General features: G+C 35.0%; 1 protein-coding gene and 2 long non-coding RNA genes across 5 annotated transcripts in view; 2 read left to right on the forward strand and 1 right to left on the reverse strand.

The window, feature by feature from the left end:
• The window catches only part of LOC133534628 (ATP-binding cassette sub-family G member 1-like), a 202,273-nt gene that overhangs the window by 169,842 nt on the left and 18,013 nt on the right, over window positions 1-14,418 (forward strand). The gene's annotated exons all lie outside the window — the stretch shown is intronic.
• Window positions 1,909-5,144, reverse strand: LOC133534639 (uncharacterized). Of its 2 annotated transcripts, XR_009802064.1 has the most exons (3): window positions 4,009-5,144; window positions 2,437-3,521; window positions 1,909-2,024 (listed from the first exon to the last, which is right to left on the reverse strand). It is a non-coding gene; the product is annotated as an uncharacterized LOC133534639 (long non-coding RNA). The 2 variants fall into 2 exon arrangements; XR_009802063.1 differs by lacking the exon at window positions 4,009-5,144 and having other exon boundaries at window positions 2,437-3,994.
• On the forward strand, window positions 6,099-9,541 carry LOC133534642 (uncharacterized). The gene is made up of 2 exons (XR_009802066.1): window positions 6,099-6,231; window positions 6,626-9,541. It is a non-coding gene; the product is annotated as an uncharacterized LOC133534642 (long non-coding RNA).

Genomic DNA, 14,418 nt, shown 5'->3' on the forward strand with positions numbered 1-14,418 from the left:
TTTTTAATGCGAATGCATAGATGCTTTATGATGCGTGTGTACATAATAAAATGTAACAAAAAGTAATATTAAAGACAAAAAAAGATTGAAACAATGCGATCAATGTTTTCTTTAAAAATACATTAATAACGTCAAGTGGTTCATTGACTTGATTTTGTTGGTGCATTGAACTGATACTGATAGGTACTGTTGCACAGAGAGTATCTATTTTCAATTGATTTAATATTGAGTTTGCAAGTCTTTCCTCCTAATTCATATAAATCATTCATTAGAATTATTTATATTGACAAACATTAAAAGAAGACTTAGCAAATGTAGGTCAAATTCATATTAGACTGCCTTTTTTCAATCAGAGCAGTGGAAATAAAGAAAACGTATTTATCTGACTACAAAGTTTTTTTACATAATACATAAATAAAATACCCGCGATGTTCCCAACGGTAAAGTAGAACTCGAGTCACGCGGAAGACGCTTAAGAAAAAGCTGTTTCTTTATATATAAAACCTTCTTTGTAAATTGTCGACTTTAAATACTATTCTGGGGCCTTATTCGACATGCACAACTGTCAAATTTCGCGTCCACATCAAATCAACACTTGATTCTATCGCATGTTGATTGTATCAAGTGTTGATTCTATCAACTGTGGATATTATCATTTGGAACAATCAAAACTCATTCATAGAAAAAATAATCAAACTAAAATCAACTTTGTTTATTACTACTATACAGTTTGTAATGGCTCTGAACTCGAAGTGGATCGGTTTGATTTGATTGTCACCTGACTGTGGATTGCTAATGTCAAATTTTGACAAGTGTTGAATTTATTGCTAGACTTTTTTGTCCATGGGCTTGGGCACCATCTTGGATTTTTTGACGTACGACAGGGAATACCCTTCCTTTCATACAATATATGGCATAGAGTAAGGCGTCTTTTTTTTTTTAAACATAACTTTACAAGAATCAGCGACATCTTGTATCCGATAGGATAAGTAATGCGCTATGAATAATGCGGCGGCGAGTAGTGAAATTATACCTGACAATGTCAATCAATTAAAAAGTGACCACACGGTTGATGGTCGATAAAGGCGATTATTAATTGAATTTTAACGACAATAAAGCACTATTGACATGCGATCTTTTTGTTGAACCCACACCTACACGTCGAATAATGCTCGCTCCACATATTCTCCTAGAAACGCTCAAAATTCTAAAAATATTCAAGCAATTTACTCCGCACCCAGTTGCTTCTAAACCACGTTCACGATCCAAGTTGTAAGTATACCTTAACACATCTTTCAGGCATATGATTTAAAGTCCGTTTTTTAAAAATTACGAGATGGTTCATGAATCCTTTATTATTTTTCCAAAAATTACGCTATTACATTATTTATAAAAAAGATATAATATAACTGTTAGTAACTCGGTCACTTGGTCTATCACCAACTATTTGAATGCTCTTTGTATGTATACGCAACCCCATTGTACAGTCGCCATCACCATTAAGACCTACTGTATGGTCTATATTACACGTTTGGCGGGTAGTGAATTTTTTTTAGGTATCCTCCTTGTGACTAGTTAGAACAGTTTGACGGGATGACGAATAGGAACAGATTTGCAGTTTGACCAATAGCTACAAAATTACGATGTGTCCTAATAGAACTAAATCTACTTGTGACGGGTTGAAACAAATAATACTGCTTTTGGCGGTGTGACCGGTTAGAACAAAATTTTGGTGTGATGAGTTGATGCCTAAATCGACCTAAGTACTTATTGTTTATATAAACCTACAAAAAGACGATTCCTATGTACAGGAGATTAAATACATATTATGTTATTCAACTACGAATTAAAAAATAAATATTTCTGTTTACACATTTTTTTAACGTTTTTCTTTAATAAAATAAAACATTAAAGTTTTCTGTGACTATATTTCATTTTCTTGAGTTTAGATTATTAGTTTCAGTTTCCAGTTGGTACCAGGAACTAGGTACACCTCTTCAAAAACTTTGCTGGTGGTTCGACATCTGTAAGTTTATATATAAAATATCATAAAAACACTTAAGATAAAAACTTATAAATAAATTCTGGTCGGTCGGTGGTGTGTCCAGAAGGCTGCTGCCCCTCTGGATAACAATGCTGATCCGCCGATTGAAATATAGGCCAGGCCTCTGGTCACCAGAAACCTTTAAAAGGCGTTTTGACATTTCCTCATAGACCCACGCTAGGATCCCAGGGTTTCAACTTCAACCCCAAGCGCCACAAATATGTAGCTAAGGTTTTAAATTCTAGACTATGAACATGAAATATTGTTCGCTAGTTAGGGAATTAGAAAAAAATAGTAATAGGAGACGGCCGTGGTCGTGGTAGGTAGGTACATCATGCGTGGGCCAGGCAAGCCCTGAAATTATGCACCAATTTTACTATAACTTTGTTCACCTATTGACTGTTTCCAAGATAATCGTTTTTAATATGTAGTCCGTATAATCGGGCAGTATAATTTGCCTCATATTTTTAACACAAAATAATTATCGGTACATATATATGTACCTATTTTGCAATATTTTCTTGTTTGCATCATTTAGTTACTTGTTTACTCCGATTGACGTGTTTATCATTTTCGTTACTATGACAGCGCAATACTTTAAATATTGTAACGTGAAGGTTGAGTCCGGTGCCAAAATAACTCACACTAATTTAAGACCCACCTTACAGTTTACATAGCGGCATTGTCCTACGATGCTTTAAATGAATACGGTAAACATTTAAATACTACTACTAGGCGTTTATTGCGCGTACTCAGTCGAAAAAGTTTGAAACCGATTTTGACGAAGAGTGCATGCGTATTGCATATTCGAGCGATAGAGAGGCAAATAAAGACAGGATATAGTTGCCTTTTCTCAATACAAATTTGAATACTCAAGCCGTAGCCATTTTGGTGGTTATACTGTTTTGTATATGTGCGTAAAAATGTGTATGTGTGGATTTTTAGGGATGTGGACGGGTCGATTTTGATCATATTATATATCGATAAGTGCTACACAGCGAAACTTCGATATCTTCACAAGAAATAAACATCACAGATGGATAATAAATATTTTATAATATAATAAGATAACTAATTTCTTGCAGAAAACATGTTTTAGTAGTTATTTATGTATCGTAATTAAAATATCCTGGTCCTTATTTTACTTTTTAGCTTCTCTATGTGCAATCGGTATGTCAGGCTTCTGTCCAGTGTAACACCGAGATACTTTGGGGAATAGTTATGTTGTAAGGCTGTACCCCGGAATCTAACTCTGAGGGTCTTATGTGCCAGCTTATTGGACAGGTGGAAACAGCAAACTTCGGTCTTAGAAGGATTTGGGCACAGGCGCCAACGGGTGAAAAAGTCGGCGGCAGAGGTCATATAGATATAGCTACATGATAAAAGAAATAGAATCCTCCATTATGCGTGGTCGGACGCCTGTTTTTCTGCCAATGCCTATTCATAAATCTGTTAAGACCTTTTTTCTTGATAACACCTAAAATAATAAGTTTATAATTAATCTCAATGTCTCCAGTTTGCTGTTTATTCAAACAGAAAAATCCAAATTTCTCAGTCATTATACGACCGCTGTCTTATATTATACGCCATTAAAAATTCAACATTAATAACAATTAATTAGGCATATCGTCCAATTTATAGTATGGCACAGGTATTAGTTCTTACAAAGTTGACCTTAATTTACAAATTTATAAGGAGTTGATGTAAAAGTGAATTGGAAGAAGTTGATAAGCAGACGCAACCAGCTAGTCGCCGAAGCTCCGCTTCCCTCGGATGAGCCAATTAAGCCTGCACCTAACAGGCTCTGGCTCATAGGGGGCTTTGAGCTTGCTGTTGCATCAATTTTCATATTAACAAAAAAGCTAGTCTAACAACACAATTAATGATTATTTTGCCGCATTCTTCACTATCTCTCCCTGTCTCACTGCCATCTGACCTTCTAACCCAGAGGGGAGAAAATATACCTTATTGGGGCTACTTCTTCCTCGTGATATTTTATTTAACCGAAAAGTAATTGGTAAAAGTTAAATGATATTTTGCACACAAGTTACAAGATGTTCATTGTTAAGAGCCGGGGTTAGGACCCACGACCATTGGTTTTAAAATCAAACTTTATATATAATTTGTATTTTTATAATAAATCAGTTTTCTTTTTGACATTTATTAATTGTCAAGATTTTTTTAAATCCTGGACAATTGTCACATGTACGTTTTTATGATAGATCTACATCGACGCAACTGCATGTCATTGTCATGGTTCTTGCGGTTTATTTTTATAACGCCAAGATCGGAATTTGGCAGCTAACTCCATCTTGCGTCGAGTAGAAGAATCAAAATCGTACAGAAAAAACTACTCTCTGCCTTAGGATCCCCTTGCAAATGTCATAAATCCAAACATGGCAGCCATACCCATCGACAAAAAAGTCTACCGTTGATCTAATTTCATTTGACAGTTAACTAATACGTATTCGACACGCTTATATTTGACAACTAGAATCCTGACTAGAGCTGGGACTGCGTACCAAAAGTACGTCTCTGTTACTCGTACCAAAAGTACGTCTAAAATACCACTTTTACGAGTATGACCCCCAATAGGCAGTTTACGTATTTGCCGGTCTTAGGCGTCTTACAAATAAGGATTATTTATGCAAATATCGACTTATTATTTCGGTAGGGGTCGGAAATATTATGACGTTTTGAGTGAAGGCTATGAATCCATTGACATATTTTTATTATATATTATTACACTATTTTTAGATACAACAGACGCCCAGACGACCGTCTGTTAACAAAATTTTGTTTTGCTTAAAGTAACGGTAAGAATGGAGGTACGAGGTGATGAAAGTTTCATATTTGTTTTATTTCAGAAATCAAAGTTCGTACTTTTAAATACTCGACAAGCTAAAAGTAGTCTATTACAAAAAACCTGTTCCAAAAACTATTCCGGTACAACGCCCCGCCTCTAGTGTGGATATTGTTCACTGACAGGTGTTGATGATAGCAATTCGACAAGTCACAATATTTCCCACATCAAATGGAAATCAACACGAAACGTCACTTTTAGCATGTCGAATAAGGGCCCTGGTAAATACTTGCTTGGGGATAGAAACCAATTATGTACGTAACCTAAATAAAAAAATCATCATCTAGGTACCTAAATCATTTGTAAACCCTCTACTCGTACATTGACTACATTGTATCTACTTTTCAAATGCAGCGAGAAATCATATGTGACGTTCCACGAGTAAGGGTACCTTATGGCGGCCGGTGCTTACGCCATTATTAACGACGCTCCAATACCAATGCGGTGCTACGTGACGTAAGCGCCGACCGCCATGAAGTACGTTTATCCGCTGAACGTCTCATATACATGCAGAAAATAGCAGGAGACAAAAATACTTCAAATGAGCTAGGTGCGCATTGTGTAGCCTTGAGATCTATTAAAAACTGACATATTTTAAACTGATACACTTGACTAGAAATACATCATTTGGTTATTGCAGTATAAATTCTGTACAATATACCTACATTCGCTATCAGATATATCAAAACGGCCAAGTTTCTCAATAATGTCTGAACATGCACACTAATCCTTAGGTAATTCGTCGGCTGAGATTGCTTTTGTGCCGTACGCCACTAAATTGGTTTGCAGGAGATCTAAAGACCTCAATTCCATCTTTCGAAAAAACCTTCCAATTTCCTATTCAAAATCAGCCCCCCCTCAAAAGTTACATTCTATTTTCAGCCTGCCATAAATCACATTTAAAATAGGCCAAAAAAGGTAAAACAACCTCATTAACGACTAATGTGATACAGCGCCATCTAATCATCAACGCCTGAATTATGAAACCGCATAGAGGGACAACAGAAAGAGAACTGAGCAAGCTGGCAGCTAGCCACTGGAGAAGTTCAAAATTAAAGCGACAGATGTTGATTATGTAGCAATTTGCAATTTTGCAGTTAACTTGCAAGGATTAGTCTTTCAAATTCAAATACTTGGCATTTAAATATAAGGTGTTCAACATCTGCAACGCTACCATTCTGGCAGTGAGGACATGTACCATCGGCTATAAACGAAAATCTGGCTAAGTGCGCTGGTACACAGTTGTGACCAAACCTCAATCTATTGATGGTGGTAATAAAGCTACGACTTCCCGTCTTAATCTTCTCATACCAAGGCTTTCCAGGTAAGTCAGATTGAATACTAGCGTACCATTTTCCTTTTATCTCTCTGTCTTTGGTCCAGAAATCTATCTACATCTTAGCAACATCAGTTTTCACAGAAGCTTGACAATCAGTTAGTGGAATTCTAGTACTACATCTTACATCTAATTCGTTAATACCTAAATAAGCAGCTTTGTCTGCAACTTCATTCCCTGTTATACCAGTATGGGATAGAATCCACATAAAATTTATATTTACATTATTATTTTTAAATAGTGATAAGATCTTTTTAATTTTGTACAAATTGAAATTATTTTTATAATGCAATTGATTATTCTGTAATGCATAAATTAAGCTAAGTGAATCAGTGAAAATAAAGAAATGTTCATATTCTGACACTCTTGTTATAACTTTCAGGGCTTCAAATACAGCATATGCTTCAGCCGTAAATATGGAACATACATCATACAACCTAAAGCTCTGTACAAATTTAGTTTGAGGATTATACACTGCACTTCGAACATAAAAATCTGCTTTACTACCATCGGTGTATAATTTGTAATTATCGGGAATTTGTGACAAGAAATATAGAAAATCAGTATTATTATTGATAAATTTTGTGCATACTGTAATACTTAAAAGTTTACTATCAAAGCTATCTTCATAACATGGCCAAATTTCATTTTTATATATATTACAAAACTTAGCTTCCACCTGTAAGATTAGTGCTGTTAACTTGGGGATTCTGGGATGACCCTTTATTCTTCTAATTACACTTTGATTATTTTTAGCATATATCTTAATTAAATATCTATAAGCTAACAACATCCATCTGACAGGTAAAGGCATTGTTTTAGTCTCTACTTCCATTGCTCTTATTGGGGTTGAACACATTGCCCCTGATATTATTCGTATAGCCTTATTTTGAATTATTTCTAATTTATGTGTGTGAACAGTATTCATATGTACAAGAAAACTATAGTCAAAGTGACTTCTGACAAGGGTTTTATACAGTAAGGACAGTACTTGAGGATCAGCACCCCAAGATATACCGGCAAGACATCTCATAACATTTAAACCTCTAACAGAATTTGAAATTTTGTGCTTAGCATAGCGTAGGTCAAAATTTAAATGATTATCTATGACTACACCTAGAAACTTATGAGAAGGGACTTCTCTAATAATCTCATTATTATATACAATGTGTATTATGTGTACATTTGTTGTGTCCTTGCTCAATATTAGTAACTTGCTTTTGTCAGGATTTATCTTTAAGTGTAAGTAATTATTGTAATAAACATAGAGTTCATTTAGTGCATTATTAATATGTGCTTTAGCTACATCTAAATTTGAATTAATAGAATATATTACAAGATTATCTGCAAATTGCAGTATATTAACATTAGAACTATTTACAAATGAGTTAATATCACTAGTATACAAATTATACAGAAGAGGAGACAGCGTTGCCCCTTGCATTGTGCCTTTGAAAACTTGTCGTGGTCCATGTAGCATGTTATTAAATTTTACATATAGCTCTCTATTGTCCAAAAAATTAAATATCCACTTGCATAGTTTCCCAGGGATATTAAAATTAGATAGAATTTTTACAAGTATTGCGGGATCAACATTGTCAAATGCTCCTTGTACATCTAAAAATATACAAACAGCATGTGACTTGTTATAGTTAGCTAATTTTAAATCCGATATAAGAGATATGAAGCTGTCAGAACAGCTTCTACCTCGTCGAAAGCCATTTTGAAATGGAGGCAATATGTTATTTGCCTCAACATACCAATCGAGTCTAGTTTTTATCATATTCTCAATAACTTTACCAATACATGATGATAGAGAAATCGGTCTATAAGAATTGACCTCATTAGGAGGTTTGTCTGGTTTTAAAATAGGTATTACACATTGTGTTTTCCATGATAGAGGTATTTTCTCTTGTAACCAAAGTAAATTCATAATTCTGAGCAAAACTTTTTGACCATTAACATGCATACATACATACATACATATAATCACGCCTATTTCCCGAACGGGTAGGCAGAGACCACGGATTTCCACTTGCTACGATCCTGACATACCTCTTTCGCTTCCTTCACTTTCATGACATTCCTCATACACGCTCGCCGGTTTAGGGTGCTCTTGACCTGGCCTTTCTTTAGGATTTCCCCGATTTGATCAGAGAAAGTCCGCCGAGGTCTACCCCTTCCAGCTCCCTCTTCTACTTCTCCCTTATACACTCTCTTTGTTAACCTTCTTTCACTCATTCTTTCCACGTGTCCAAACCATCTCAACATACCTTTCTCAATTTTTGTCACTACATCTTCGTTCAGTCCAGCATTAACATGCAGTTTCTTTAAAAGCAAGTATGGTATATCATCTAATCCTGGGGTAGTATTGAAGAATGTTTTAAGTTTCCAAAGGCAACATTCGATATAATTTTCATACAATTTAAATATACGATACACAAATAATCGTAAATAACGATACATAGGTAATAATAGTATTTACAATTGTTTCTGTCTTATAGAACATGCATAAAAAAGTACTTGTTATTGTTTCGCAACTGTATTAAAAAACGTCATTCGATACACGTGCCGAAATGTACTATTTCCTACGTACCTTTGAATTTGGTAAGTACTTTAACACTTTTCAGTAAATAGGTACATAGACAGATAGATAGATAGAATACTCTTTAGTTACGTTTGATGTATTTATAACATTATCATTAGTAGTAGATACCAGTATGGATGACTACTTACTTACCTATAAGTGTTGGATATGTACAGTTGTGTGCAATATAATAGCACAGTTACACTCTGCGACGAAGATCGTCTTATAGAAAAGTTTATTTTTTTCTGGATGACTTGGGTTTAGATGTAAAGCTTTGATTGGAAATAATAGGAAAGATTCTAAATTACAATTATAGTACACAATTGTATTTTTTTCGTATGGTTTTACTTTTCCGCAACTTAGTAAAAACAGCCGATTTTCATGATATTTTTTTTTTACTTCCAATATCATTTAAGTAAAGGTTACAGTTAATTTTGAAACAATATCAAGTAATGCAGAATAATTATATAAAAAGATACAATATCATTAATCTAAAGTTATAGTTTTCCCTTAATTTACATTTTCTTATGTACTGCTATTATATTGCACACAACTGTACCTACACATAAACTATAAGTAGGTACGTTACGTCCGTTAGAGGAAGTCCTTCAACAAAATAAACCAGCTTTTGAAGTAGACCGCGAGCCAGGAGCATATATCGTCAGTCATCGCCTGCCGGCTGATACTTTGTCTTAGATGCTATTATGAATTTTTAAAAAAAATAGTCTGCCCGTTGTATCTGGGTGGATGAACCGTCAGTTGATCAGATTAACATATAAAAATAAATATTTTTCAGTCATTACCTCCCGATGGATACGTGTCAGATGATAGTTTAGATGCTATTTTAATACATAAACCATCAGCCGGTTGTATAGCGGTCGAAAGACCGTCAGCTGGTCGCATGAAAACATCCAAAAAAACCCGCGCCTTACCATTTATGTCCGCAAAGTATGTTTGTTGCGTAAGGCGTTTATTGAAATGCCCTATGGAATGAAATATACAATTTGATGATTTTGTTATCACTATCATAAAAAGGTAAATCGCTTATTTTTTACATGTTTATGCGACGCTCTTCGCATTATACGTTGATGCGAGCTGACGGTCTTCCCACGGCGATACAACCGGCTGACAATTTTTTAAATTCACAATAGCATCTAAACTATCATCTGACAAAGTATCAAGCGGGTGGCGATGACTACATTTATTTTATTGTTTTTACATGTTTCGGTGGCTGCCATCCGTCAACCCCACCAGCAGAGCGGCAGCTGTCGTCCATGAGGGTTTATTAATTCATCATACATATCCGTTAACCACTATACGAGCCCGGCCCGGGAGGCGACGATTGGCCATGGAACTCTGTTCCTGGCTCGTGGTCTAAATAAAGGCTTTGAAGCGAAAAGCCAGAGTAGCCACCTGTTTCAGTGATTACCTGGCTCAAAAGAAAGGTCTACTTGACTATTCGTAAAGGGAGACTAGCTACTACTATTTGCCAGGTACAAACTAAAGTCATAAAATGTGTGTTCTCTGAATCGTGTAACCGAGATTCGTCAAATACCTACATTATTTAATATTTAAAATACGTTGCTCCGTACAAATTTCGTTCCTTGCGGGTATTTATTTAATTTTGTTGCATGACATAATAGTTAGGTAATTAACAAACATATCATACCTATATCATCGAAAGGTACTTGCGGAACGATGAGAAAAAAATATCTAGTAAATCATCTAATTATGACGTTATTCGCCTTCTAGCTCCTTTTTAAGGGGCAATTACCTTTCATATATAATAATAATAAATCTTTATTCACTTAAAAACCTAACATAGTATAGTGTCGATATTATGTTATACTAGATACAGAAAAGCTTATAATTAGGTTTGTAATGGTTTCACCAGGGTCTAGCTTTTGTCTCCCGAACTAGGTCAGAGCCTGTGACTCGGGAGTCAGCGATTCCTCCGCTAAAGGTTACACAATAGTGGCAGCAGAAATAAAATCTATTATAACAGAGAAAAAAGTGTACAGTACAGTATGTATTATGTATTTATGTATTTTGTGTAGGTATATGTAGTGTATTATTGTTGCCTATATAATATATGTAGTTTATTTCTCATTTGTTGTAGGTTCTATTTACTTATTTTATAAACTTTACACTTATGTGGTTTTGCACTGCCCAATAACTTTATTTCTAGCCACTGAATCGCTATCTGAAGGTTGTCTGGAAGAGATCGCTTTTTAGCGATAAGTCCGCCTGTTGTTACCTACTTACTTGTGCCCTTTATTTTGTTTGTAACATGTATTTTTCTTTGTAGTGCACAATAAAGTATTTTTTATTATTATGATTGTATCTCCTTAGATTTCACGGGCCTATAAATCCCGGTCTTTTGATAGGCTTGCGTGGGGATATAGATCCAACACGTAGAGGCCCCTTGGAGAGCTTTCATGTCATGTAGAACGCCTGCTGGAACCCGTTCACAGGCGCAACAATAGACACCCATGAACCGGTCGCAGCAGGCATTGGGACTATTGTAGTAAAAATGAACAGTATAACGGTCTATGGATTGAAGTTTGGGAGGACAATGAGACTGGGTTATTGCAAAGACGTCCGGACACCTGCCATAACAATGTTTCCACTAGTTATCGAGGCAGGCGGTGACTCGCCGCCCACTAGATGGGCCCCTGAAAATGCCGTCGTGAAGACGACCAGGAGCAACACCGGTGTGAGCGGCTCAGGGGTGTCGAGAGGTGTACGCCGCTTTCTACTCAGTGGCTGATAACAGCCACTGTGCCAACTCGCGTCTTATGCAAGTTTTCACTTCCACCCCTGGAGCATTTAGCTCTAACGACTCCTCTCTGGACGGCCAATGAAGGCAAGCCAGAGCTGAGAGTCCTGCGGGTCCCCTTGGGGTCCACTCCGACCGACGAAGACACGCCGGAGACGGAGACCCTGACCGACTCTCGGGAGTACTCGGGTCCGTGGGGTCGTTACTCCCCAACAGCTCGCCACAAGCTGCCCTGCGGATTATTATTATTATTATTATACCTACAATAAGTATGAAAAAAAACACAATATTTCAGTTTTAATATAATGTGACAAAATTTATATCTAAGTACTTTGGTTTACTTTAATACAATTTATATTGAGTACTTATTTATATATTATGTACCTATAAGGGTTTATCAGGGTAGATTTATTTTAGGCAGCATAAAAGTCTTTCAGTTTCCTGGTAAGTTTGTGTTTGGAGCCAGGTTAGTAACTTAGATTTGCAGTCGTAGCGGTTTAATTTGTAGATGTCTAATTTATATTATAGTTTGATATATCGTGATTTTGAATAACGTAATAAAATGCACGCTACTATATTGCCTAATCAACGACATACATAATGTTATTCTTGGTATAATGGTTATAGGGTATAACATTCGTCTAATATATGCTGCGATCATTATTACATACTTACTCTAAAACAGATTTGTTCTAACTAGTGACATTATATAATTATATGTAGGTCCCGATAAAAATAAATAATCCCATAAAGTGGGTTAGGTTAGGTTAAAACGTTGACCCCACACAAAATGTGGGATAGGTTGAGTTAGAACTGCGACCCCGTATAAAAAATAATGTTTTTGATTGTATAGTACAAAGTATTACGTTATATAAAAATATATAACAAAAGCCATTATACAATATGTCTTTATACTAGTAATAAAATAAAAATACCCGACAAATATACTAGTTGAAATTTATACAAAAATAGGCAATTATCAATTACGGTTTGGAATGTTTAGATCATACTCGTAATATAACGAAGGTTAACTGGAAGAGATCCCATACAGGGATAAGTTCGCCTTTATTGTATTTAATTTACTCTGTAACTGTGTTTTTCGTGTTTTTATATCTATGTACAATAAAGTATATACATACATACATACATACATATAACAAAATCAACGTATAATAATAATTACATTATAACGAGTAATACTATATGAAATAGCATTATAGCAAGTGTATGATAAATTGATAATTTAATTATAACTATATTAAACATTACACACCCGTTTTTAAGAGATACTGCAACAATCTGTTAAAAAAAAAATTAATAGTCGTTATCCCTTCAAGTGGCGCCAGCGAAAACGTGAAAAGAAGTCAAATGGCGCCCGCGCCGCGAATTTGAGCAAATGTAGTCAAATGTAGGCCGAGCCCCGATGGGTGGTCAGCGCGAATTCATATTATGATCGTCAGTATATTACAATTTACTCGTATATGTCAAAAATGGAAAGAATACAAAATAAGTACATGTTAACTAAAAATTTGGAATTTTATGTCTCATAATGATCGTCATCTTAAAAACTAAGAGCAACGTATGAAATAAAATAAATAAAAAACCGTTTAAGTGCGAGTTCGTTTTACTCGCGCACCGAGGGTCCCGTACAAACTTTGAATTAGATTAGAAGTACCTATACTAAGTATAATTGTGTAGAGCGCCATCGATCGGTAAATTATCTAACTAATTTGTTGATTTTAATGGTTTTTTGAGGATAATTCTCTAACATGTGAACCGATTCCAAAAATTGTTCTTTTATTTGAAAAAGGTGTCTTTAATGTAAACTCATAGAAATTTCAAGTGTAATAAACCCACGTAAATAAATATTTTTTGTTAAGTTAATAAAAAATTACCAAGATAGAGGTCTGATTATATTTTTTCTGCATTTTTTTTTTCATCAATCAATTTTTTTTTCACTATGAAAAAAAAGAAATAAAGTTTTGGAATTTACAATTTGGGCTCTTTCAAACGATACCCGACTTCACCTAGTCACTAGACTTTGAAATTTTGCCCCCTTTTCGAATTAGGCATTTCCATAGTTAATAAAAAATACTTTCAATATGTTTGGGTTAACGTCGTTCATAACTGTTCCAAATTTCGAATCGATAGCTTAAGTGGTTCTCGAGGTATTTAGCGATGTGACAGACAGACAGACAGATGGACGGACGGACGGACAGAGCCGCACCATAAGGGTTCCTTTTGTATCTTTTTGGTAGGGAACCCTAAAATCATACAAAATGTCCAATAAAGTCAAATTAAAATCAAAGTTAAACAAAAGCCATATTTACCCATTAGTTTTTCAATAAAAACTTCCTCAATCCTCAAACAACCTTGACGTTCAAATGCTTCGTCAGATATTCAGAATTTTCAGTTCCTAAGTCTGCGCGTAGACGTTCATAATATTTGGGCCATTATGTATCATCATCTATACAAGTGTAATAGGTATTAAACAACGTGTTATTTGATTTATCAACGTGAAGTGGCCAATTAAGTAAAAGTCAGATATATGAGGTTCTAGAATCTGTTCAGTGAGGTCTCATTCAATTATGGCATTAATAGGGTGTTTTTACGTAACAAATTTGTTTTCCAATGTTCTCCAAAAAACATATAAAATACTGTAATTTTCATAGGCTACAAATATAATGACTACCAAAAAATACTTTGGTAACTCTAAATAATAAAAAAATCTCTTAAAATATACTAATCACCAAAACAGTAAGGTTTAAAATTACAAAGTACTAGCTGTTTTAATTACGACTGCACTTAC

Source organism: Cydia pomonella, chromosome 2 (genome assembly GCF_033807575.1).
Source record: "Cydia pomonella isolate Wapato2018A chromosome 2, ilCydPomo1, whole genome shotgun sequence".
Lineage (NCBI taxonomy): Eukaryota > Metazoa > Arthropoda > Insecta > Lepidoptera > Tortricidae > Cydia > Cydia pomonella.